Source organism: Symphalangus syndactylus, chromosome 14 (genome assembly GCF_028878055.3).
Source record: "Symphalangus syndactylus isolate Jambi chromosome 14, NHGRI_mSymSyn1-v2.1_pri, whole genome shotgun sequence".
NCBI lineage: Eukaryota > Metazoa > Chordata > Mammalia > Primates > Hylobatidae > Symphalangus > Symphalangus syndactylus.
The window spans coordinates 70,798,283-70,825,618 of NC_072436.2; the positions used below are offsets into that span (position 1 = coordinate 70,798,283).

Genomic DNA, 27,336 nt, shown 5'->3' on the forward strand with positions numbered 1-27,336 from the left:
TGGCATACCATTTTCCACAGCAGCTGCACCATATTACATTCCTATCAGCAATCCATAAGGGTTCCAATTATTCCACATCCTCACCAAAACTTGTTATTTTCTGCTGTTTTTTCTTAATAGCTATCCTAGTGGGTGTGAAATGATAATCGCATTGTTGTTTGATTTACATTTCCCTAATGACTAATAATGTTGAGCATCTTCTCCTGTGCTTATTATTAGCTGTTTGTATATCTTATTTGTATATCTTCTTTGGGGAAGTGTCTATTAATAGTCCATTGTTCATTTTTCTAATAGGGCTGTTATTGAATTTTAGGAATTTTTAATATTTTCTGATGTTAACTCCTTATCAGATGTATGATTTATAAATACAGTATTTTCTTCCATTCCATCAATTGCCTTTCTACTCTTTTGCTAGTTGTCCTTTGATACTCAAAAGTGTTTGATTTTTGCTATAGTTCCATTTGCATATTTTTGCATTTGTTGCCTGTGCCTTTGGTATCAAATCCAAGAAGTCATCGCTAAATTCAGTGTCATGAAGATTTATCCATGTTTTCTTCTGAGGGATTTGTAGTTTTAGCTTTTTAGATATTTGATCCAATTTGAGTTAATTTTTGTGTAGTCATAAGGTAAGAAGGTGTCCTCCTTTTTTTGCATGTGGGTATCCAGTTTTCCCAGTTCCATTTGTTGAAGAGGTTATCCTTTCCCCCTTGAATGGTCTTGGCACGCTTGCTGAAAAATCATTTGACCATATATGTGAGGGTTTATTTCTGGGATCTCTATCTTATTCTGTTAGTCTCTATATCTGTCTTTATGCCAGTACCACACTGTTTTGATGACTGTAGTTTTGTAGTAAGTTTTTAAATCAGAAGGTATGTGACCTCCAATTTTGTTATTTTTCTTTTTTTTTTTTTGAGACAGAGTCTCGCTCTGTTGCCCAGGCTGGAGTGCAGTGGTGTGATCTCAGCTCACTGCAAGCTCCGCCTCCCGGGTTCACGCCATTCTCCTGCCTCAGCCTCCCGAGTAGCTGGGACTACAGGTGCCCCCCACCATGCCTGGCTAACTTTTTGTATTTTTTGGTAGAGATGGGGTTTCACCATGTTAGCCAGGATGGTCTCGATCTCCTGACCTCATGATCCACCTGCCTCAGCCTCCCAAAGTGCTGGGATTACAGGCGTGAGCCACTGCACCTGGCCCAATTTTGTTATTTTTCTAATTTGTTATTCAGAGTCCCTTTAGATTTCATGTGGGTTTTAGGTTGGATTTTTTTATTTTTTATTTTTATTATTATTTTTTAGATGGAGTCTCACTCTGTCACCCAGGATGGGGTGCAGTGGCACGATCTCAGCTTACTGCAACCTCTGCCTTCCGGGTTCAAATGATTCTCCTGCCTCAGCCTCAGGCATCTGCCACCGTGCCTGGCTAATTTTTGTATTTTTAGTAGAGACGGAGTTTTGCCATGTTGGCCAGGCTGGTCTCAAACTCCTGACCTCAGGTGATCTGCCTGCCTCGGCCTCCCAAAATGCTGGGATTACAGGCCTGAGCCACCGTGCCCGGCCTGGATTTTTAATTTTATTGGTATTTTCTTTTTGTTTTGAGATAGGGTCTCACTCTGTCATCCAGGATGGAGTGTAATGGCACAATCTTGGCTCACTGCAACCTCCCTCTCCTGGGTTTAGGTGATTCTCCCACCTCAGCCTCCCGAATAGCTGGGACTACAGGCATCCGCCACCATGTCCAGCTAATTTTTGTGTTTTTTGGTAGAGGTGGGGTTTCACTATGTTGGCCAGGCTGGCCTTGAACTCCTGACCTCAAGTGATCTGCCTGCCTTGGCCTCCCAAAGTGCTGGGATTACAGGTATGAGCCACTGTGCCCAGCCTATTTTATTGGGATGGCATTGAACCTGTAGATTGCTTTGGATAGTGTTGACATCCTAACAACAAGTCTTCCAATCCACATACACAGAAGATGTCTCCTTTTATGTGTGTCTTCTCTAATTTCTTTCAGCATTGTTTTGTCATTTTCAGTGTACAAGTCTTTCATCTGCTTAGTTAAGTTTATTCTTGATTATTTTATTGTTTTTGATGCTATTGTAAATGAAATGGATTTATTTCCCTTTCATATTATTCATTGTTAGTATATAGAAATGTAACTGATTTTGTATCCTTCAACTTTGCTGAATTTATTATTTCTAAGAAGTTTTTTTGTTAAGCTTAAGCTTTTAATTTGCCATGTTCTTTCTCTGTCCTGTGTTAACATTAATCTCTACCTCATTTTTGTCTTCTGACATTTCTCTGAGTTCTTGGGGAATTTGTTTTGCTTTTCCAATTTGATTGTATAGTCTTCAATTTGCTGTTCCTTTCCTCCATTACTATTTAAACCAGTATTCAAAGTTTTAATTTCCATTCAGTCTTTCCTATTTCAGAAATCTCTTTTTAAAAACCACTTACTTAAGTATCATAGTTACACTGACTCCTTAAATCTTATTCTGAACATAGTTTTACAGCCATCACCATAATCTCATGGGAGATGAATTCTTAGAGAGATAATTGTGAGTCTCTGTCTTCTTCATATTCAAATGAAGGAGCAAGGGGAAATTTTAGGTTGACTGAATTTACACTGGCTGCCCGTGCCAGACCCAGCCCTTCAGTGCCACTTCCTCTGCCAAGCTGTTGGCCTGGGCAAGGAGCTGGGTGGGTGAATGTCTGCTCAAGGCTCTGAGGAAAGCTGTTGGTGTGGGCCTTGGCTTGTGTTGTAGGAGTTGTGCTTGCTGCCCTAGCCTTCTTTTGTGTCCTGCAGGTGCTGCCTGCCTTTATTGCTGCTTGCATTTATTGCCAGGACACATTGCTTCTTAGAAAGCTAGCTGGGCCTTCTTTGGTCCCGCTCCATCTTCACTAAATCTAGCAGATATTCCTCAAAGTTCTAGGCAGGTCGGATGGCATCCTTCCTGGTTTCCAACTCAAATGCATGTTTTTCTCTATTTTTGTGTGCCTTTAGTTTATTTTAAAAGGACCTGGGGCCGGGCGCGGTGGCTCACGCTTGTAATCCCAGCACTTTGGGAGGCCGAGGCGGGCGGATCACGGGGTCAGGAGATCGAGACCACGGTGAAACCCCGTCTCTACTAAAAATACAAAAAATTAGCCGGGCGTGGTGGCGGGCGCCTGTAGTCCCAGCTACTCGGAGAGGCTGAGGCAGGAGAATGGCGTGAACCCGGGAGGCGGAGCTTGCAGTGAGCCGAGATCGCGCCACTGCACTCCAGCCTGGGCGACAGAGCGAGACTCCGTCTCAAAAAAAAAAAAAAAAAAAAAAAAAAAAAAGGACCTGGGGGCAGGAGACATGTGTTCCCCTGTTGCCATTGTACTCAGATGTCCTATAAGACAATTCCTTTGACCAACTCCACCTGATGAGATTATCAGGCTCTTCCCCTTCCCTGCTGTAGCACATATGTCTGCTCACAGCAAGCTGAGTGGTCATGGCTAATCTCTAGTCTGCCCACACCCTGGATGATCCAACCACTGGCCCGATTGATTGGATTGGAGAAGAGAGAGTTTCTCTTGTATCATTACTCTTATGATTCAAGGAAAAATCAATTTAAAAATTTACTGAGTTAGAAATAGGTTGGCTTATTATAAGTGTAATCTAGAAGGCTTTGATGATACTGTCCCACTTCTCGATGGCCATGTTTAATAGATTTTGTATCCTGATAGCTAGCAGTAGTCGTTATCTGTGTTTGATAAATTATTTTATTCCTGAGTACCATTTTGGGGGCTCGTGGGAGTCAGAGAGAGTAACCAAATACTCATGGGAAAGAAAAGTAGAAGAGATAAAGTGTTAAAGCATCATCAGAAATCAAGGCAAAGTCTTTCCTGTTTCTTACAAGGCCATACGATGACCCCTCCTCTTACCTCTGCCTTACTGAGCACATTTTCTAATATTCACCTGCTCCACCCTTCTTTTTAGTCCTTGAGTATGCCAGGTGTGCTCCTGCCTGTCCTTCCCTCTCCCTGGGGTTCTCTTCCTCCAAATAGCCCCATGCTATGCCCACTCACCTCCTTCACAGTTTTGTTCATATGTCACCTTCTTGGGGAATCCTTCTGTGACCCTTAATTTGAAATTCTTCACCCTCTTCCCCCACATAACACTCCCTGTCAAACCTTCTTGCTTTATTTTTCTCCACAGCATTTATCACAATCTAACCCACTTTTTTTTTTTTTTTTTTTGAGACAAGACTGGAGTGCAATTGTGCGATCTCGGCTCACTGCGAACTCTGCCTCTTGGGCTTAAGCCATCCTCCCTCCTCAGCCTCCCAAGTAGCTGGGACTACAGGCATGCACCACCACGCCTGGCTAATTCTGTATTTTTTGTAGAGATGGGGTTTTACCTGGTTGCCCAGGCTGGTCTTGAACTTGTGAGCTCAAGCAATCCTCCCATTTAGGTCTCCCAAAGTGTTGGGATTATAGGTGTGGGCTACCACACCTAGCCTCTAACCTACTTTTTAATGTATGTATTTATTTTATGGCCTGTCTCCCTGCTTGAGTGCAAGCTCCATGAGGGCAGAGATTTGTGTCAGTTTTGTTTACTGCTGTATCTCCAATACCTAGAGAGGTGCTTGTCATGCAGTAGTCACTTTGTAAGCATTTATTGAGTGATCAATGATTGGTGGCTTCTAGTGTCATTCAGCGGCAGCAGGACGATGTATGTCTGTTCTAGATCACTGAGTCTTAAAATGTTTTCAAGTGACCTACAGATTTTTATCATTCATTCATTCAAGAAGTTGCTGTGTGTATCCTCAGTGAATCAGACATTGAGGTACTAGCCTGGAAGTCTCATCAGGGGATATTTATCTTTGTATCTCCAGCACTAAGTGCAGCAAGTGCCAGGTAGTACAAGAGAAGGATTTTTGAAAGTCTGTGGAATCAAACTGCTGTGAGGTCTTGTGAAGACAAAAGTGAATAATACACATCCCTGTGTTCAATTGGATCGTGGTCAAGTGGGGAAGACATGGACACACAATAATCTTGTGACTTGAGTGCTATAAGAGAGGAATTACAGAGATGAGAAAAAACAGTTGCTTGGGGATGGTAGAAATCAGAAAGCAGCTTTTTATAAATATGATATTTATGCTGAACCTTAAAGATGGTTCTTCTGAGTGAACAAGCAGTGAGAGAAGGTTAGACATAGGAACAACATGAGCAAAGATACAAAGGCAGGAAAGTGCAAAGCATGTTCCTAGGACAGTGAATTGTCCTGTGTAGCTGGAATACTGAGTTCATGGGGGTGGAGGGGAGGATTGGGCTGAACAGTAGCTCTAGATCACATCCTGAAGGCCTTCAATGCCACAGGTGAGGTCTGTGAACTTTCTTCTGTAGGCAGTGGGACACTGTTAAAAGTGTCTGTAGAAGAGATGGAAAACACATTAGTGGTTACCCGGAATTAGGGGTAGTGTGGGGGCAGGGGGAAGGTAGGGGAGGAGGATGACTATAAAGAGGCAGCATAAGGGATCTTTTTGGTGATGGAACAGTTCTGTATCCTGACTGTGGTTGTGGTTACAGAAATCTACATGTTATAAATTTACATACAACTACACATACATATGAGTGCATGTAAAACTGGTGTAAAACATCCTCAGCATGTTTTTTAAGTCTGTGCCTCAGCCTGGAGTGAATAAGGTCTGTGGACTGTGCCAATGTCAGTTTCCTGGTTTTGATGTTGTACCATAGTTCTGTCAGATGTCACCATTGGGGGAAACTGGATGAAGGGTACATGGGTCTCCTCTGCACTATTTTTGCAACTGCCTGTGAATCTATACTTAATTCAAAATAAAAAGTTAGAAAAAATGCATAAGAAGGAAAAGGCAGAGCAAGGAGAATGGTTAGGGTTTCCACTAGTTTACCATGATTTCATTGTGAAATGCTCTGTTCAGATACCATGTAAGATGCTTGGGAAGCATCTTTTTCAGAAGTTACAAAACACAGTGTCTACCCTTGAGAAATTTGTTGTTGAATGGAGGAAACAGACATGTTTTAAGTAGTGATCATTCTGTGTGCTGGCTTTTAGTAGTAAAGGTAGGTACACAGCAATGTGAGAGCAAGGAAAAAGGGGACAGACTGCTGGGGTAGGGAGGGCTTCATAGTGACACAAGGACTGGGCTGACTCCAGGGAAAAGTGGGAGTTTGTGTGGCACATGCTGGGGCTCTGTAAAAGCCCAGGTAAGACATAAGGCTGAAATTAGTGCTAGGAGGAATTGAGAGTAGGGAATGGATTCAAGAGCATTTTGGAGAAGCATTGATGCAAATTGTTGAAGTACTGTGTGTTGAGACAGAGAGGGAAGAGTCTGAGGTGGCTTAAGTTTTCAGCTTGACTGACTGAAAGCATGGTGGCTCCATTAGCCAAAATTTAGAGTCTAGAAGGAGAAAGGTTTTGGCTAGGGTATGTTTAGTGTGAGGTATCTGAAGGACTCCATGCAGAGAGGCTGGGGTGCAGTTGGGGTGTGGCACCCGGGAGAAGCAGTGCCAGAGCTAGAGATGTATTGGACCCTAAGGTGCAGCCCCACTGGACCGCTTGCCACTTCCCCAGTCATCCTCAGCATGTTTTTAAAGTCTCTGCCTCAGCCTGGAGTGTCCCTCTCTTCCTTCTCCATCCTGTGAAATCCCACCCCTGTGTCAGCTCGCATGTTCCTTCAGTGTCTACTTCAGAATAGAGGTGATGGCTCTGAACCTTGCGAGATTGTGGATTTTGTCCACTGATACTATGATGGGGCAAGAAGATAAGAGAGTGAGTTAGCAATGAGCATTTAGAGGTGTTGTGCCCTAGAGGAGAGGAACAGTTGGAGAGGAGAAGAAGCATGAAAGCAATGAGGCCACATGGAAGCTTGGCTGCTCAGCCTCTGCAGAGCTGCCCACCCAGAATTAGACATGACCAGGAAAAGAAATAGGCAGTGAGCTAAATCGTAGAAGTTCATGACAACACGAAAGATAAGCATTCACTCTACGTCACCCCAGAGCTCCATCTCCTGTGTAAAGCTGCCTGACATTGAATGGTGTCTGGCCAGCCTGATTAATTTTTAATATTTGATTCTCTGGTGAGGTGGCTAGGCATTGAGGTGCATCAAAGGCAGCTTTTGTTTCTATGAAGTTGGTCAAAATAACACTGGAGAGTCAGGTTACTGCAACCTTGAGTTCTGGTTGTTCTGAAGGGATGAGATCAGACTAACTAACCTAGTTTCAGTAGGATCTTTGCCTCTTGCAAGGAAAGTTATTTGGAACTGGAAGTGGGTATGCTTCCTCTTGGATTCTATATCTCTTATTATCGGAAAATGCCTCATTTTTCAGCCACAGATAGAAAACAGCATCAGTGCATCAGGTTTCCAATTCTGTCCATGACTCAAATGATGTCTGAGTTCTGAAAACCTGCTGCCAACTCCTGAAACACCAGAGAATTTAAACGCAAATGTTCTCTAAATAATATGCTTCTTACGCTGTGTAGTCTGCAAAGCAAATGATGATGATGATGATTTTAATTCTGCACAGTATCTCCTTAATTCTCTAATTTCCCCATCTTTTAAATTGTATTCCTAAATGTTCTCTCTTAAAATCTTATATTTTTTACCCTCTTATCTTTCTACACAGAGCCCTTCATAGCTGAGGATGGATAATATCAGAGTGGTGAGAACCTACATGTGAGGAGAGCTGCTCTGAAGTGACTCACATGTGGATTTGCGACCTTCTGGGGTGATGGCTGGTTAGGCAGGAGGGGGAAGATCATGGAAAGGGAGGCGATAGTGTGGGCTCCATTTTATCAGTGGTGTGCTTTGTGAGAGCCTACAAGCTAACAGAGGAATTGCCTTTTGTTGTCAGAATAGGGTTCTCTCTCCCTCTCCTCTGTTTCTTGCTTGCTGGCTCATGATCTACTACTTGTAAAGATACTTTCACAAGCTTGAAAGGCTCCACAGTGTCATGGACTGTGAGGAAACTCTATTCTACCCACTTTTGCCTTACTTGGAAATTTTTACAATAATCATGATTACTTTTATAATCAGAAAAGTTACAAACAGTCCCACTGGAAAAATAAACATTTAAAAATCAGGAGAAGATGTTCAGATGTTGAAAATGCCTCTTTATTGAATTTCTAAGTCTTTATCTTTTTTGACTTCCATAACTGATAAATTATTTTAATGAATTTCCTGATATTTGTCCATCCCTCCATCCATTCATCCTTACTTTTTTGAACCAACTTGATTTTGCCATGGTTTCTTATTCTTTTAATGTACTGCCTGATTCAATTTACTAGTAATTTGTAAATGGGATAATACATAGTTTTCTTTTCACCTGTACTGAATGCCAGAGTTTTGGTATTAGGGCTGTACTTAACTTGCTCCATAAAATAAATGAGGAAGCCTTTCATATTTTTCTGTTGCTTTTTAAAAATTTGAAATAATAAATACCATCTTTTTTTAGTGAGCTTAGTTTGTGTGAGGCACAATGATTGGAACCCAGATCTGCACAGCTCCGAAGTCTTTGCTCATCCTGTTTGTCACTGCAGTATCAAAGGAGGAAGGCCAGCCTCGGAACCCTGTGTCTCTGTGGTCAGGAGCGCCTCAGGGGGCTGGACTTTTCACTCATCTTGTCCTTTTCTTAATTAAAAATTTCATTTTGAAATAATTTCAGTTACATAAACAGTGGAAAAATAATACAAAAGATTCACATATACTCTTCACCCAGATTCACCAATGGTTAATATCTTGCTACATTCATTTTATCATTCCATCTTTATTCACATATTTTTCTGAGTTATTTGAAAGTCAGCCACATTATAATATCCCTTTACAATTATATACAGTATATAATATAAACATTTTAGTGTATATTTCCTTAAAAAAACAAACTAAACAAATAAAAAACAAAGTATAGATGTTACAATCAGGATATTAACTTTGATATAAACTGTTATCTAATCTGTTTATTCAGATTTTACTGATTGTCCCAGTCGTGCCCGTTGTAGCAAAAGAAAAACATTTTCCTTAAGTTCAGGATTTAATCTGGGATCAAACATTGTATTTAGTTGTCATGTCTTTTAATCTCTTTTAATCTGGAACAGCTCCTTAATCTTACCTTGTCTTTCATGACCTTGACATTTTTAGTGTACAGACCATTTCTGCTTTATAGGATGTTCCTTAATTTGAGTGATTTTGATGTTCCCTGTGCTTAGATTTAGGGTATGTGTTTTTGACTGGGATACTGCAATGATGTGTCTTTCTAGGTGCATCATAACAAGAGGTCCTGATGCCTACTTGTCCCATCACTGATAACCAATCTAAATCATCTAGTTAACTGGTATCTGCCAGGCTTCTCCACTGTTAAGTTACTATTTTTCACTTTGTAATTAGTCAGTATTTTGTAGGGTGATACTTTGTATATAAATCCTCTTCCTTATCAAACTTTCATTTACTAATGCTAGTGTCCATCCTTTTGAAGCAACAAACTGAGACGTACAAAGTGAATAGGCTCTACCCCTTGGAGCTAAAATGACGCCAAGAGAAAGTGAACCATTCAGTCCGTTTAGGCAGATAAGCCACATTTTTTTTTTTTTAACTTACTACCTGTGGTCTTTGGGTTTTGTCTTTGCAAAGGTTAATTGAAATCTAGTCATACTCTTGAGAATAGTGATTGGCTGTAGCTTGTAACCTTTGGGCTCCTATTTTGGTCACCTAGGGCTCAAGATGGGTCCACCCAGTTTATTCTGGTCATAAGTGCCCCTTGAGGCTTTGGCCGATGGCTCTGTTCTATCTTTGGCTCTTAGATCCTTTGTCTTTGCCTCTAAGATGCTGTCAGTTGGAGTCCCAATAAACTGCCTCTGTGCTGAATCACCTATAAACAAGCATTGCTTCTGGCTACAGACTCATCTTATCAGACAACTCTCTACTGAGCCCAGTTACACAGCCTATGCTATCTATGCTAAGGCTGCAGTTGTATGAGTCACACAAGTAGTTTTTAGTATGTCAGAGAGTCCAGAACTGTGTGTCATATGAAGAAATATTAAAAACACCCAGTGGAATACTTGGGCACACTTTAGCTATTGCAGGTTCTGTTCCAGACCACTGCAATAAAGCAAATATCACAGTAAAAGGAGTCACACAAATTTTTTGGTTTCCCAGTGCATATAAAACTTATGTTTACACTATACTATAGTCTACTAAGTGTTTTAAGCCTACTAAGTGTTAAGTCTAAAAAATGTACATACCTGAATTTAAACATATTTTATTGCTAAATAGGCCAAGAATCATCCGAGCCTTCGGTGAGTCATAATCTTTTTGCAGTGGAGGGTCTTGCCTTGATGTTGATAACTGCTGACTGACCAGGGTGGTGGTTGCTGAACGTTGGGGTGACTGTGACAGTTTCTTAAAATAAGACAACAATGAAGTTTTCTACATCCATTAACTCTTCCTTTCATGAAGAAGAGGAAGAGTTGTCTGGAGTATTTGATGCTGTTTGGTAGCATTTTACCCACAGTAGCTTCTTTAAAATTGGAGTCATCCCTACGAAACTCTGCTGCTGCTTTATCAGCTAAGTTGATGTAATTCTAAATCCTTTGTTGTCATTTCAACAATGTTTACAGCATCTTCACCGGGAGTAGATTCATCTCAAGAAACCACTTTTTTTACCCATCCGTAAGAAGCCACTTCCGTCCGTTCAAGTTTGATCATGAGATTGCGACAATTCAGTCACATCTTCAGGCTCCACTTCTAATTCTAGTTCTCTTGCTATTTTCACCACATCTGTAGTTGTTGTTACTTCCTCTGCTGAAGTCTTGAACCCCCAGAGTCATCCATCAGAGTTGGAATCAGCTTCTTCCAAACTCCTATTAATGTTGGTATTTTGACTTCTTCTCATGAATCATGAATTTTTTTTCCTTTTTCCTTTTTTCCTCTTTATTCACAAACTGATTGTTAATGCAAAAAAAAAAAACAAAAAACTGAGAGAGATTAAGAATGCAACTTGGATCTTCAGTCTTCTCTTTCCAACTCAGTCCTGGAATATTCATAATATTTGAGCCATCAGGTTCTCTCCTTTCTTTTTTGTCTTCAAAGTCCTTTCCAAAAGGAAACATACTGCCTGGCATTCTATATTATTCCTAATTTCCAGGTGGAAAATGAGACAGTGACATCTAAAAACATTGGGGAGGCTGGACACAGTGGCTCATGCCTGTAATTCTAGCACTTTGGGAGGCCAAGGAAGGAGGATTCCTTGAGCCCAGGAGTTCAAGACCAGCCTGGACAACATAGTGAGACTCTGTCTCTACAAAAAATTAGCTGGATATGGTGTCATACACTTGTAGTTCCAACTATTCAGGAGGCTGAGGTGGGAGGACCGATTGCACCTGGGAGGTCAAGGCTGCAGTGAGCCGTGATCATACCACTGCACTCCAGCCTCAGTGACAGAGTGAGACCCCGTTTCAAAACAACAATAACAACAAACACACACACACTCATTGCAGACTGTATTTTTAAAAACAAGGCAATAATTCAGGCTTTTCTTGCTTTAATTCTCTCTATATTACCACAATAAAATGTTTAACAAAGTCCAAGAGATTGCTGATACACAGTAATAACCTAAGACTTTACATTAATGGAGCTATCAATAATAACCTGATCAGTGAAATAACTAGAAAAGCATCAAATGTAAAGAGTGATTTGCTGTTAGGGTGTCAATTTTGGATCTTCCCTGCTTTCTTTTGTGGGCATTTAGTGCTATAAATTTCCCTCTACACACTGCTTTGAACGTGTCCCAGAGATTCTGGTATGTTGTGTCCTTGTTCTCGTTGGTTTCAAAGAACATCTTTATTTCTGCCTTCATTTCATTATGTACCCAATAGTCATTCAGGAGCAGGTTGTTCAGTTTCCACGTAGTTGAGAGGTTTTGAGTGAGTTTCTTAATCCTGAGTTCTAGTTTGATTGCACTGTGGTCTGAGAGACAGTTTGTTATAATTTCTGTTCTTTTACATTTGCTGAGGAGAGCTTTACTTCCAACTATGTGGTCAATTTTGGAATAGATGTGGTGTGGTGCTGAAAAAAATGTATATTCTGTTGATTTGGGGTGGAGAGTTCTGTAGATGTCTATTAGGTCCACTTTGTGCAGAGCTGAGTTCAATTCCTGGATATCCTTGTTAACTTTCTGTCTCGTTGATCTGTCTAATGTTGACAGTGGGGTGTTAAAATCTCCCATTATTATTGTGTGGGAGTTTAAGTCCCTTTGTAGGTCACTCAGGACTTGCTTTATGAATCTGGGTGCTCCTGTGTTGGGTGCATATATATTTAGGATAGTTAGCTCTTCTTGTTGAATTGATCCCTTTACCATTATGTAATGGCCTTCTTTGTCTCTTTTGATCTTTGTTGGTTTAAAGTCTATTTTATCAGAGACTAGGATTGCAACCCCTGCCTTTTTTTGTTTTCCATTTGCTTGATAGATCTTCCTCCATCCCTTTATTTTGAGTCTATGTGTGTCTCTGCACGTGAGATGGGTTTCCTGAATACAGCACACTGATGGGTCCTGACTCCTTATCCAGTTTGCCATTCTGTGTCTTTTAATTGGAGCATTTAGCCCATTTACATTTAACATTAATATTGTTATGTGTGAATCTGATCCTGTCATTATGATGTTAGTTGGTTATTTTGCTCGTTAGTTGATGCAGTTTCTTCCTAGCCTCGATGGTCTTTACAATTTGGCATGTTTTTGCAGTGGCTGGTACTGGTTGTTCCTTTCCATGTTTAGTGCTTCCTTCAGGAGCTCTTTTAGGGCAGGCCTGGTGGTGACAAAATCACTCAGCGTTTGCTTGTCTGTAAAGTATTTTATTTCTCCTTCACTTATGAAGCTTAGTTTGGCTGGATATGGAATTCTGGGTTGAAAATTCTTTTCTTTAAGAATGTTGAATATCAGCCCCCACTCTCTTCTGGCTTGTAGAGTTTCTGCCGAGAGATCAGCTGTTAGTCTGATGGGCTTCCCTTTGTGGGTAACCCGACCTTTCTCTCTGGCTGCCCTTAACATTTTTTCCTTCATTTCAACTTTGGTGAATCTGACAATTATGTGTCTTGGAGTTGCTCTTCTTGAGGAGTATCTTTGTGGCGTTCTCTGTATTTCCTGAATCTGAATGTTGGCCTGCCTTGCTAGATTGGGGAAGTTCTCCTGGATAATATCTTGCAGAGTGTTTTCCAATTTGGTTCCATTCTCCCCGTCATTTTCAGGTACACCAATCAGACGTAGGTTTGGTCTTTTCACATAGTCCCAAATTTCTTGGAGGCTTTGTTCATTTCTTTTTATTCTTTTTTCTCTAAACTTCCCTTCTTGCTTCATTTCATTCATTTCATCTTCCATCAGCGATACCCTTTCTTCCGTTGTGCACATGTACCCTAAAACCTAAAGTATAACAAAAAAAAAAAGGAGTGATTTGCTATTCTATTTATATAGTATTGAAACTGTCATAACATTTACAGACCCAGAAAGTTTCAGGTAATATTGAATAATAATTGATAACTCTGAAATACTGCAACATCGTGAAGGATCTTCTAAATGACCAAAAACAGATGAAATTTTGTTTGGTATAATTTCAGTGAAGTTTTTTTTTTTTTTTTTACACAGAACTATATATATTTTTAAATTAGTAATCCACATAAGTTATACACAAAATTAAGTGACTAGATTGTTCAGTAAAACTCTACATTGCTTTCTTATTATGAACTAATGAGCTTATAATTCACTGTCACTTTTAAGAAATTCTAGTCTATAGACATGTTCAAATTGTTTGGTCTTACTAGTTTCATTAGCAAAAACCACCACTTCTTTTATATTTAATTCTTTTGAATATCATCTTTAAAGAGCCTGACTTGAATTTTGTCAAAATAAATCACACCTTAACCCTCCAGTTTCTAGTCTGTGGGTTCTTCATGAGTTTCAGTTCAGTGTAAGCTAGCACACGGACCTCCCCATGAATTCTCCACAACTTTAACACTTTCCACAAAGTGTCATGTCCTTCTCTAGGCTTTTGGTAGAATGTGAAGTTAATAATGGCATGTGATGTTCCTTAGCATAATCTACCAAAAAGTGATGATCTCCTTGAAAGAAAAGCCATGGGCTGCAATCACACTTCTGAGTTGACAGACATCCACATCAACTCTACATAAAAAGAAAAGGGGTGGGACATTAGCAGCTCACACCTATAATCCCAGCACTTTGGGAGGCTGAGGCAAGTGGATCGCTTGAGCTCAGGAGTTTGAGACCAGTCTGGGCAACATAGCAGGACCCCGGTCTTTACAAAAAATACAAAAATTATCTGGGTGTGGTGTTGTGCACCTGTAGTCCCAGCTGAGGTGGGAGGATCACTTGAACCCAGGAGGCAAACGTTGCAGTGAGCTGAAATCACACCACTGCACTCCAGCCTGGGCACTAGAATGAGAACCTGTCTTCAAAAACAAGAAAAAAAAAAAAAAAGATAAAAAAGAAAAGGTTTGTGTCTTCTGGAGTATAAATATCTACTTTTAAGAAATTCAAACAGATCCCAACATAAACGTCTTCAAACTTAATGGGTTTTACATGACTCATCACTTATAGATCCTTGGCACCAAACCTCTGGACATTTTATAACCCAACACACTGCAGTATGGAGGGAACACCATGAAAGGATACTTCTGGTATAAAATATGGGGTTTTTGGTGAAATCCTCTGTAGGAATAATTGTTACTTAGAGGATAACCTGTGAAAAACTTCTCTGGTTTCAGTTTAAAAGATACTTTACTAAATTTCAAGTATCGATGGAAACATCAGTGTCTGTATTCATGATGTACTTGGCATTGGGGCAAAACTCAGTTACCCACCTGAATGCCATAATGGTTCTCAAGGTCATGTTATTATATGTATCCAAAACATCTGGTTGCATTATGTCACCATAAGGAAGGTGTTCACCCTCTAAGCACAGTGCTAACATTTTGTTTTCCCTTTCAGACATAACGTAAGAATCTCTTATCTCCACCAACACTTTTTTTTTCATCTCAAGTAACTCCAATGGCCTGTCTGGCTTTCATATTTGAAGGATGGGAGGTTACTGGGATGACGAGAAATGGTTGGTTAGTTGGTTGATTTTGAGACCAGATCTCACTCTGTCGCCCAGGCTGGAGTACAGTGTGGCATGATCATGGCTCACTGCAGCCTTGACCTTCTGGGCTCAAGCGATCCTTCCAGCGAGTAGCTGGGACTAGTGGCGCATGCCACCATGCCTGGCTGTTTAAAAAAACATTTTTTTTTTGGTAGAGATGGAGTCTCCCTCTGTTGCCCAGACTGGTCTTGAACTCCTGAGCTCAAGTGGTCCTCCTGCCTTAGCCTCCCAAAGTGTTGGGATTATAGGCATGAGCCATTGCACTGGGTCCAGAAATGGGTTTTGATGAGAGCAGTTTGAATGCTCTCAAAATGCAAAGTGAAGGTATTGTCTGTAAATTGTCTCATACTCCAGAAGCACATCCAGTTTACATGTTCTGTCACATTGTAGTGGGGAAGGCTGAGGTAACACATCACAAGGAAACTCAGGAGCAATAGCAACAGGAGACCCCATGTGAGGGATCCTAGTGACATCCTACTTGGAAGGGCTGTCTAGGGAGCTGGGGCTGTCCAGAGAGCCGGAGCCATCCGTAGCAGCTCAGAAGCATGCGAGCTGCAGGTTCTTCCTCTTGATTAATTTCTTGTCAATGAAATACTTTCAGTTTCACCAGTTGAACATTTAGCAGTATGTAGTTTTCAAAAATAATGCCACCAAAAAAAAGAGAATCTCAGATTGGCTTAAAATTCTGCCATAAACTCCATATAAAACACACATCTGGTGAAACCCCGTCTCTACTAAAAAATAGAAAAAATTAGTCGGGCGTGGTGGCGGGCGCCTGTAGTCCCAGCTACTCGGAGAGGCTGAGGCAGGAGAATGGCGTGAACCCGGGAGGGGGAGCTTGCAGTGAGCCGAGATTGCGCCACTGCACTCCAGCCTGGGCGACAGAGCGAGACTCCGTCTCAAAAAAAAAAACAAAAAAAACACACATCTGTAGAATTTCAGATGAGATTAAAGCACTAGCTAAAATTTTTTGTTGTTTTCTGTGTTCCATGCTTTAAGTAAAACACTCAGGTTTGCTGTGAACACTGTGAAAACAGAAAAAAAAAAAAGACACAATTTGGTAATACTTCCCTTCGTAGTAGCTTTTCCTAACAAAACAGCCACCTCCTAAACACAGGCACTGGTAACACCCTCACCTTCTACTCCCCCACCACCATGGCAAAAACCCCCAGCCACTCCTGGGGGCGATAGAAGGCAGAGAGTGCACCCTGGGACAAGGCAAGGTGGCCAACATGCAGCTTCAGCCTGGGCTCACCACCACATACCCCAGCATTCTTCTGCATCGCCCACAGCCCCACCAGGCTCCTTCTCCAGCACTCACCTGAGCAGGGAACTGCTAGTCACAGAGGCCCACTGCCTGAGGTTTGGTGGCTCAGCTCCTGCCATGCTCCAGAAAAGCATGGATGGTCTTAGTGATATCTAAGATGGTGAGTCCTTTCCAGAAGGTTTTAAATTTACTTTGCCCAGATCCATCAGAGGAATCTCTATCTGTGGCAGCTGTTGCCTTATGAAATGTATTTCTTAAATAATAATACTTGAAAGTCAAAATTCTCCGGGCATGGTAGCCCACACCTGTAATTCCAGAACTTTGGGAGGCGAAGGTGGGTGGATCACCTAAGGTCAGGAGTTCGAGACCAGCCTGGCAAACATGGCGAAACGCTGTCTCTAGTAAAAATACAAAAATTAGCTGGGCATGGTGGCAGGTGCCTGTAATCCCAGCTACTGGGGAGGCTGAGGTGGGGAGAATTGCTTGAACCCGGGAGGCCAAGGTCTCAGTGAGCCAAGATCGTGCCACTGCACTCCAGCCTGGGCAACAGAGTGAGACTTTGTCTCGAAAAAAAAAAGAAAAAAAAGAAAGTCAAAATTACTCCTTGATCCGTGAGCTACAGAATGTATGTTGTGTTAGCAGGCATGAAAACGTTAATCTCCTTGTGCATCTCCATCAGAGCTCTTGTATGACTAGGTGCATTGTCAAGGAGCAGTAATATTTTGCAAGGAATTTTTTTTTTCCTGAGTAGTAAGTCTGCAGTGGGCTTAAATTATTCAATTAACCATTCTGTAAACAGATGTGCTGTCATCCAGGCCTTGTTCCATTTGTAGAGCACAGGCAGAATAGATTTAGCATAACTCTTAAGTGCCCTAGGATTTTCAGTCTGGCCAATGAGCATTGGCTTTAACCTAAAGTCGCCAGGTGCATTAGTTCCTAACAAGAGCATCAGCCTGACCTTCACAGGTTTGAAGCCAGGCACTGACTTCTCCTCTCTAGCTATGGAAGTCTTAGATGGCATCTTCTTCCAATATAAGGCTTTTCATCTCCATTGAGAATCTGTTGTTTAGTGAAGCCACCTTCATCAATGGTCTTATCTAGATCTTATGGATAACTTGCTACAACTACATCAGCACTTGCTGCCTCACCTTGCACTTTAATGTAATAGAGATGACTCCTTGTCTTAAACCTCATGAACCAACCTCTGCTGGCTTCAAACTTCTTCTGGAGCTTTCTTACCTTCCCAGCCTTCATAGAATCGAGGAGAGTTAGTAGTGCCTAGCTCTAGATTAGACTTTGGCTTAAGGGAATGTTTTGGCTGGTTTGTTCTTATATCCAGCACACTAAAACTTTATCCATATCATTCATGTAGCACTTCAAATTTCCTTCAAGAGGCTGGGTGCGGTGGCTCACGCCTGTAATCCCAACACTTTGGGAGGCCGAGGTGGACGGATCACTTGAGGTCCGGAGTTCGAGACCAGCTTAGCCAACTTGGTGAAACCCCATCTCTACTGAAAATACAAAAACAACTAGCCAGGTGTGGTGGTGCGTGCCTGTAATCCCAGCTACTCAGGAGGCTTAGGCAGGAGAATCGCTTGAACCCGGGAAGCAGAGGTTGCAGTGAGCCAAGATCACACCATTGCACTCCAGCCTGGGCAACAGAGTGAAACTCCATCTCAAAAACAAACAAAACAAAACAAAAAAGAAACAAAATCCTAGCTTTTTCCATGCTGATAGTGCTCATGAAAACATGGTGAACATTCCCAAAACCCACTGGACTTTTGTAAGAAGTGTGGCAAGCACCAACCCCACAAAGTGACACAGTAAAGAAGGGCAAGGATTCTCTGTATGCCCAGGGAAAGCGGCGTTATGACAGGAAGCAGAGTGGCTGTAGTGGGCAAACTAAGCCGATTTTCCGGAAAAAGGCTAAAACTACAAAGAAGATTGTGCTAAGGCTTGAATGCGTTGAGCCCAGCTGCAGGTCTAAGAGAATGCTGGCTATTAAAAGAGGCAAGCATTCTGAACTGGGAGGAGATAAGAAGAGAAAGGACTAAGTGATCCAGTTCTAAGTGTTACCTTTTCTTTTATTATGAAGACAACAAAATCTTGAGTTTATATTCACTTAAAAAAAATTCCTTCAAGAACATTTTCTTTGCATTCACAACCTGGCTAACTGTTTGGTACAAGAGGCCTCACTTTCGGCCTGTGGTAATTAGACATAGTAGTGTTCTATTTCTTCAGTAGCCACATTCCTGGCAGTAGTAACCATGAAAACATGGCTCTCTGCTATGGTATTACCACACACCTCTGTCATGTGGTTAAGTATAAAGCACTGAATTGTAAATCATTTAGTTTGAAATTCATTCATATGAATAAATAAGTTCAAAGTTATCCTCACAATAACATGACTGCCCTTCAAATTTCGATAAGTTTTCTTGAGTTGCAAAGAATGATGTGGAGGTACAGCTCTTACCCTAAGGGGCTACACACAGTCTACAGGATCCTCCTACTTGAACTAGAGCCCTTATGTGGGCGCCAGATGTCCATGGGCATATGTCTTATTTTTGAATGTCTTTGGATGTATGTGTTATGGTGGAGACAGTTGAACAATTGTGCTAAAACCTAGCTTTGAATTTAGAGATATACCACTACCTCGCCTCCCCCTCCCAAAGAAAAATTTGGGGGCAGTAGAAATTGCTCACAAAAGCGGATTCCAACTTGTACCTTAGGAGAGACCCTGTCCCCTCCCTCAGTCTTTTTATTCTTTCTCATTTTTATTAATGAGTTCTTATACTTTTGATTTACTGTTGAATTAAAAGCAATACATTAAAATGGAAAAGGACACCAACCTGACAGTAGTGAACAATGGCAAGAGCTGCTAAGGTCAAAGACAGAAATGTTAAAGCTGGCAGAAGAGTTAAAAGGATTACAGTCTGGAGCTACCTAATGAGTGAGGGAAGTAGCATTGTACACTCTAGTAGCCTCTGAGGCATCCCAGCATTGAGTGACAAACAGGTAATAAATGTTTGTGATGATTTCTCCAGTTAACTAGAAAAGGTGGAATTTTATCCAGTATACAGTTTGGAGCATTGAGATGTAAATAGTAGCTTATCTTGACAACTTTTACTGCAACTAATTCACATTAGTTATAAATATTTAGAAACATGAAAGAAAACATATATAAAACAACTTATATCACCCATAGATTTAATTACTTGTAGCACATTAGTATGGTATTTAGCTCTTCAGCCCTTTTCTGTGTATAAAGATAGTATATAATAAGATATATTTGCATATTATATAAAATACATGTTATATAATATATATACCAAATTTATGTGTGAGAACACGAAGCCTGCTTTTTTATTTAAAAAAATTTACTTGTGGTAAAAATACACAATAAAAAGTATACTCTCTTAACCATTTTGTAAAGCCTGTTTTTTTTAAACTCAATAATATGTTGTGAACATTTTTCCATATCACTGAGTATAGATGTTTATTTTAAGGCTGCATGGATATACCATAATCTAGTTAGTCAATTTCCTAGTGCTAAATATTTAGGTTTCCAACTTTGGTTATTAACACTGCATAAAGCATCTTTAAATATACATATTTCCACATTTCATCAGTGTCCCAAAATAATTGTTGGATCAATGGATGTCTACTTTCTGAATGCTTCCAATGTGTATTATCAAAGCACACTTCTGTTTCACTATATTCATGCCAATATTTGATGTTATAATTCTTTTAAATTAATGTTTATGTAATTTAGTCTTTAATACTAAAAATGCAAACAGCAGTAGAAACTAAAGTCAATGAGAAAATGCATTTTAGGGAATATGATGCATAAAGTTATTCAGGCAAACCACTAGCAAACCACTGGTTCTATAAGAGAAGAACTTAACAGTAATTGTTCAGTACACAGGCATGATGAGCCTTAAGACGCTCACTTATTCATGGAGTGTACAAAATTCATATGTCTTCATGAATGTGAAGAAATGCCTCATGATTTGAAGAAGAGATGTTAAATGAGTCCAATTATCATAAGCCAAATCTGTGAATCTCAGGGTAGAACTGTGAATCTCAGGGTAGAACTTCATTGAATTTTGTGTAACATTTTTGATGTTGAAACTTTTTTTCAGTTGCCACTAACTTTGTGCGTTTTGTTTTATTTGCCACAGAGAAGTTTCACATTTTAATGAGGAAGAAATGAATCAAAGTTTTGGTTACTCTTTTCATGTTATGTTTATAGAAAACCATCTCCACCTCCAAAGTTATAGTATAGTTGTAATTTTCTTTTGGTAGTTTTACGGTTTTATTTTTGACACTTAAATCAGAAGTTGCAAACATTTTTATTGAATAGGCCGCTGTTGTGGGGGGCTGTCCTGTGCATTATTAGGATGTTGGTATCCCTTGACCTCTGCCCACTTGATGCCAGCAACACTCCTTGTCTCCCCAATTGTGACAACCAAAAATGTCTCCAGATATTGCCAGTTGCCCTCTTTGGGCCAAAACTACTCTCTCTTGAGAAGCAGTGGTATGATAAACCTTAAAGTGAGTTGAGGCAATACCCAATAAGAAACACTGGCAGGACAAGAGACCAGTCATTGGCCGAGTGGAATACTCAGGTAGACTATTTCTTGAAAATTGTATTCTAGTCTAGAGATTGGAGAAACTGGGAATTTGGAGCGGTCTTCCTTTTGTTGCAGTTTCGGATTCCAAACTGCAACGAAAGATCTTGGTTCTTCTGCTTCACTTCCTCATTTGCTCTTATTGACCTCTCTGTGCACTAGGAGAACCAGGAGAGGGTAACTGGAAGTTATTAATAAAAATGTTAAGAAAATTGTCAGCAGATGCCTTGGTGACATCTTGTTCCAACTTTCCAATTTAAGCTCCATTAAACTGGCTGTGGTCTTTGTGGTTTGAAATATAGAACAGGCCGGGCGCAGTGGCTCACGCCTGTAATCCCAGCACTTTGGGAGGCCAAGGCGGGCAGATCACAAGGTCAGGAGTTTGAGACCAGCCTGACCAAAATGGTGAAACCCCATCTCTACTAAAAATACAAAAATTAGCCAGGCGTGGTGGCGGGTGCCTGTAATCCCAGCTACTCAGGAGGCTGAGGCAGGAGAATCGCCTGAACCTGGGAGGCAGAGGTTGCAGTGAGCCGAGATCGTGCCACTGCACTCCAGCCTAGGAGACAGAGCGAGACACCGTCTCTAAACAAAAAAAAAAAAAAAAAGAAAAAAGAAATACAGAACCAACTTTAACCCCGTTGGCTCCAGAATAAAGTGATCTATGAGTCTTTTATGAAGATTTCATCCTGCAACATAGTCTTATTTCTCTTTCCCTGGTTTACCATGGCTTGTAGGAATGATACTTCCATACCTTGGTGGCATATGGTAAATCTCTTGGGTACGGGCACAGTGGTGTTGATCAGTAGACCTTACTGGTTTTGATTGATCACCAGTTATTTCATGCTCCTGTTGAGCCTGGGTGCTGAACTGGGCTTCATTTTCTTCTTTGCTGTTGTGACCTTTTGAGTTGAGTTCTTTCTCCACTTTGTGCCTAAATCTCCATATTTCTAAAAGTCATAGAGAGAGACTGTGGTGATATTTATAATGTTAATTCCTTAACTGTAGATATTCTAACTACAGTTTAAATAAATGCTCCGTACAATATGCACATAGAAAATGGATTTGCCTTTTCCAATCTTACCAGTCTTTCAGAATTCATCTGAAATCTGTTCCCCAAAAACTTTCCCTACCAATCCAGCTAACATTCATCTTTCCATAGTAGGTGCTCGATGTAGGCTTATATTTTTTCTCAATGTCTCATGTCTTATTGCTCCAATAAAATTTGTGCTTTGGGGAGGTGGGAATGGAGATTGGAAGAGACAGTACATTTTGTTGCCATATTAAATCTCTTGTGATTTATTTCATTTGATTTTCCTACTAATTTTAAGATTGTTAGGATATACTTACTCCCATTTTACAACTGTGAAAATGGAACTTTAGAGAAGTTGAGGCTTTTCCAGTTAGTAGATGGTTAAGCCAAAGATAGTATGTATTGATATTGGGATTCCTAACTAGAGAAATTGTGCAAATCTAAAAATGGTTTTTGATTTGCTCCTATATCTGCAATATGCAGAATCTTAGTGTTGCCAGTTAAAGTATTGAGACATCTAAGCCTGCTATATTAAGTAGGCTGTGTACAAGGTTAGTGGGGATGACTTATGCTGAATCACTCCTGCCCTGGCTCTGTCCTCCAGGAAGGACAGGCACTGCGGAATGGCAGTCTGGGGGTGGGTGTACCGACTGATCAAAACAGTTTCTCTGTATAGCTTTCTTGGAATGTGTACTCTCCTCTGTTCTCAGGCATCTTTGCTAACCAAAGCCCCCAGTGTCCTCTGCTTTAATCCTTAGCATTTCTGCTGCTATGGAGAGGGCTTTGTGATAATACCAACGAAAAGTGGGTGGTTTAGGGGCAGGCTGCAGTCGGCCTCTTTTTCACGTTTCTGATATGTACTGAAGTGACTAGGAAATTAATGCGCCTTGTCTAGTGTGTGGAGACTGTAGAGAATGACATGATGTGCTCTGCTGGAGGAAGAGGATGATGGAGTCTTGTTTTTACTGAGCTCATGCAGTGGCAGCGAAGCTCCCAGCTTATCTTCCTGTCTAGCTTCCATTGCTGGTTGTCCCTAGTGAGCAGAGCCATTCAGAGGTTTTTATTCCCTGACCTGGCAGAGCTAGCTTCTATGAATTTTTTTTTAATCAGAACAAGTTGGACCATGTTCTCTTTTTATTATCTTGCTTGGCTTTGTTCTGTGGAGATAAAATGGAGCTACCTTAAAACAAAGTAGGAGCTGCTCACTTCTCTGGGCCTGACTCCTACTCCAGGTGCTTTGTTATCTGTACCTGAACGCTCAAGACAGATCATTCCTAGGGATTGCTCTCTGCTTTCAGGACACTTCCATCAGCTTTTCGGAGCCAATACTCCTTTACTTTCTTTCTTTTTTTTTTTTTTTTTTTGAGATGGAGTTTCGCTTTGTTGCCCAGGCTGGAGTGCAATGGCGCGATCTCGGCTCACTGCAACCTCCGCCTCCCAGGTTCAAGAGATTCTCCTGTCTCAGCCTTCCAAGTAGCTGGGATTACAGGCATGCGCCACCACGCCCGGCTAATTTTTGTATTTTTAATAGAGACAGGGTTTCATCATATTGGTCAGGCTGGTCACGAACTCCTGACCCTGATGATCTGCCCGCCTCAGCCTCCCAAAGTGTTGGGATTACAGGCATGAGCCACTGCGCCTGGCCCCAATACTCCTTTACTTTCTTTGAGTTGCAGTGTTGCATCTATTCTGTTCACAGCCCCTAGGACTTCTTTTCCTGCTGATCTTTCTAGGTCTTGACTCTCTGCCTCGTTGCTTGTCTGCTACCTGGCTTCAGAGTCCAATAATTATATTTTCAACTTTGTCCTGTATATGCTCCACTGCTTGGCTGGAACTCTGTTCAGTTTATTTCCTGACTTTGACCCATCTCCACGTAGTGCCACCTTGTTTCCTGGTCTAAGGACTGTGCAACTCCTCTCCAGTCGGCCACATCTCTGACCAAGGGATTCAGTGAAAACTCTGGTTTCTCACCTGAACTTTGATCTTTAACCCCAGCTGACACTAGTAATGGCCTTGTGATCAGGCGCTGAAAGAAGACTGACTTCATGTGAACCATGTGAGCATATTGTTTATATATCTCTCAAGATGGATTCCTTCTTTTCTAAAAGGCATCTGAAAAGCAACGGAAGTTCTTTTGAAAATCAGAGGCTGCCTTTTTGGTAGCAGTTCTTTCATTTATTCTGTAGAGGATCCAGATTGAGCTCTTTATAAAATATTCTCCTACATAATGTACTGGGATAGTCCTAACAATAGTAAACCTTGATCCACAGATCACATGTGCCATTGGATAAAAATAAATAATGCAGAGGAACTCAATAAGACCAGCCTGTTTAAAGGAGACATCATGAAAATCTCCATTAAAAAAAACAACAAAAAAAAAATCATGTAGCTGTGGTAGCAAGTATAAAACAAATGTAAGAACTGAGGAGTAACAAAATGATGCAATTAGCTCAGCACCCACAGATGGTTTCAGATACACTCAGATGTCACAGGCATCCAGGACTAGGCCTGCTTTGATCATTTAGAGGGTAGGATTTCTGGATACCTGCATCACCTGCAGCCATCTATTGCTGGAAACAAACCGTTATAACAGAGAGGGAGTTCTTAGTTAAGGGAATGGGTTTACTCTTCTTTCTTACTATAAGGGATGGGGAAACTGATGTCCATGACAAATATTGAAAGTGGAGCATGTCCTATATCAGCAAAAGTTCCCATAACTAGAGTTTTTCTGAAGGTGCAGGTGATGTCGGGTACCCACCTGATGGGCCTTAGGAAAGAAGGGGGTGGAGGAGACAGGGATGAACATTTGTTAGAGCCTCTGTGTTTGGATGTGTGCCAGGTGCTTTATGATGCTGTCTCACATAATCTTCACAATAACCTCTGTGGAACAGGGGATGGTTGCTCATTTTATATGTAGCTCAGGTCACATTACTATGGAGTGTTGGCTGTGGGATTTGAACCCTTATCTAACTCCAAAGTCTTGCTCCTTAGAAATGAGGCAGGTTTGGCTGGGCATGGTAGCTCATGCCTGTAATCCCAGCACTTTGGGGAGGCTGAGGTAGGAGGATCGCTTGAGGCCAGGGGTTCAAGACCAGCCTGGACAACATAGTGAGACCTTGTCTCTACAAAAAATTTAAAAAAAAGAAAAAAGAAATGAGGCCTGGCATGGTGGCTCATGCTTGTAAGTCCAACATTTTGGGAGGCCAAGGCAGGAAGATCACTTGAGCCCAGGAGTTCAAGACCAGCCTGAGCAACATAGTAAAACTCTGTCTCTACAAAAAATTTTAAAAATATTAGCTGTGGGCAACTGGGTGCAGTGGCTCACACCTGTAATCCCAGCACTTTGGGAGGCCGAGGCAGGTGGATCACCTGAGGTCAGGAGTTCAAGACCAGTCTGGCCAACATGGCGAAACCCAGTCTCTACTAAAAATACAAAAGTTAGCTGGGCATGGTGGCGTGCCCCTGTAATCCCAGCTACTTGGGAGGCTGAGACAGGAGAATCTCTTGAACCTAAGAGGCGGAGGTTATGAGCCGAGATCCTGCCACTGCACTCCAGCCTGGGCAACAAGAGCAAAACGACATCTCAAAAAAAAAATTTTATATATATATATATATATATATATATATATATATATATTAGCCGAGCATGGTGGCAAGCCCCTGTAGTCCCAAATATTCGAGAGGCTGAGATGGAAGGATTGCTTGAGCCCAGGAGGTCCAGGCTGCAGCGAGCTGTCATCATGCCACCGTTCTCCAGCCTGGGCAACAGAACAAGACCCTGTCTTTTTAAAAAAAAAAAAAAAAAAAAAAAAAAAAAAAAAAAAAAAAAGATTTTCTTTTTTTAAAGAAAAGAAATGAGGCAGGTTTGCTTTAGAAAATGAAGGCTGCTGATTTGGGCAGAAAGGCAGGAGATATGGAAGAAGGACTCAGCCTCAAGTCCCTTGTTCCTTGAAGATTACTGCATATGAAAGCATGGTGCATTGGTTCTCACAGCTAGCTGCCTATTAGGCTCACCTGTGCAGATTTTAACTCCCTCCCCCAACCCCACCACCCTAAGGATTTTGAATCTCAGTAGGTTCCAGCTGGGAAACTGGAGAATTATCTTTTTAAAAACTTCCAGGATGATTCTGATGTGCTGTTAGGATTGAGAAACTTATCTGTGTCTAGAGAACAATGGAATGAATGCGAGCCCGGGAGTGGCCCTAGAGATAATCTTTCCAACTCTTTGTGATATAGGAGAGAAAACTAAGGCCCAGAGATCTCAGAAGCCAGACACTCCTTCATTCAGTAGTTACCCAGCATTGACTTTGTTATTCTAGGTGATTCAGAAAATGCAAAGAAAAACACTTTCCTTGTCTTTGAAGAGTTTTTAGCCTAAGATCACATAGCTGGTTAATGCAGAGCCACAATTGGAACCCAGGTTTCCTGACATCTTTTGTGTTTTTAAGCCTTTTGAATATTGTCATTGCCAGGCCCTCTTTGAAATCCTGAAGGTCTGTAAATGGTTCCTCTTAACACTGTGGTAAGTTGCCTCCAAAGCCCATGGTTCCCTTGTGCCAAAAGTCCCCTGCCTGCCTTTCTGCCTCATTACCAGCCTGGTATTCAACCACCCACTTTGCCTTAGGTTCATAGGCCCACAGCTTTTCAGTTGACTACTTTGTTCTCAGTTCATTTTTAAGCATCTCACCTGGAAAAGGCCTGAAAAAGCTGCATAATGATTATTTTAGAAATGCAGTGCCTGGACAAAACCTGCCCCACTGGTGGTCACCCTGATCTCTTTGCTATTCTTTTTAATGAGTTCATAATCCTCCTGTTCATCTCACAGTGTTCTTGTAGACTGCATATTTTTCGGAGTTTTTCCCAGACCCCTTGGGGCAGTGATGTGCAGAGGGCAGGGAGCACTCCCCACCAATCAGGCAGAGCGTGGTGCCAGAGGGAAGGTGGAGGGAAGAGTTGTTTGCCCAGCACTGTGCTAGGCCCATTTTTGTATATTTTTTTCTTTGGTGCTTTTCAATAGCTTTGGGGGAGAAAGTTTCCACATCTGTAAAATATGGATAATAACTGAGGCTTAGAGAAGTTAAGTAACTTTCTCAAGTTTATGTAAACAAGTTTCATTGCTAGAAATCAAACCCTGGAACCTACTGACTGAAAGGTCATCCTCTTTTCCTAGTACCATATGCCACATCATATGTAAAACTTTTGATCTAGTCCAAACATACTTTTTGGGTAAGTGATTCTTAAATTTGGTTTCTGGTATTTTTCAGTAG

General features: G+C 41.2%; 1 protein-coding gene and 2 pseudogenes across 12 annotated transcripts in view; 2 read left to right on the forward strand and 1 right to left on the reverse strand.

Moving 5' to 3' along the window:
* AAK1 (AP2 associated kinase 1) overlaps nucleotides 1-27,336 on the forward strand; it is a 193,431-nt gene that overhangs the window by 33,867 nt on the left and 132,228 nt on the right. The gene's annotated exons all lie outside the window — the stretch shown is intronic.
* Nucleotides 10,173-16,054, reverse strand: LOC129462871 (UDP-GalNAc:beta-1,3-N-acetylgalactosaminyltransferase 1-like; annotated as a pseudogene).
* Nucleotides 16,066-18,474, forward strand: LOC129462872 (large ribosomal subunit protein eL42-like; annotated as a pseudogene).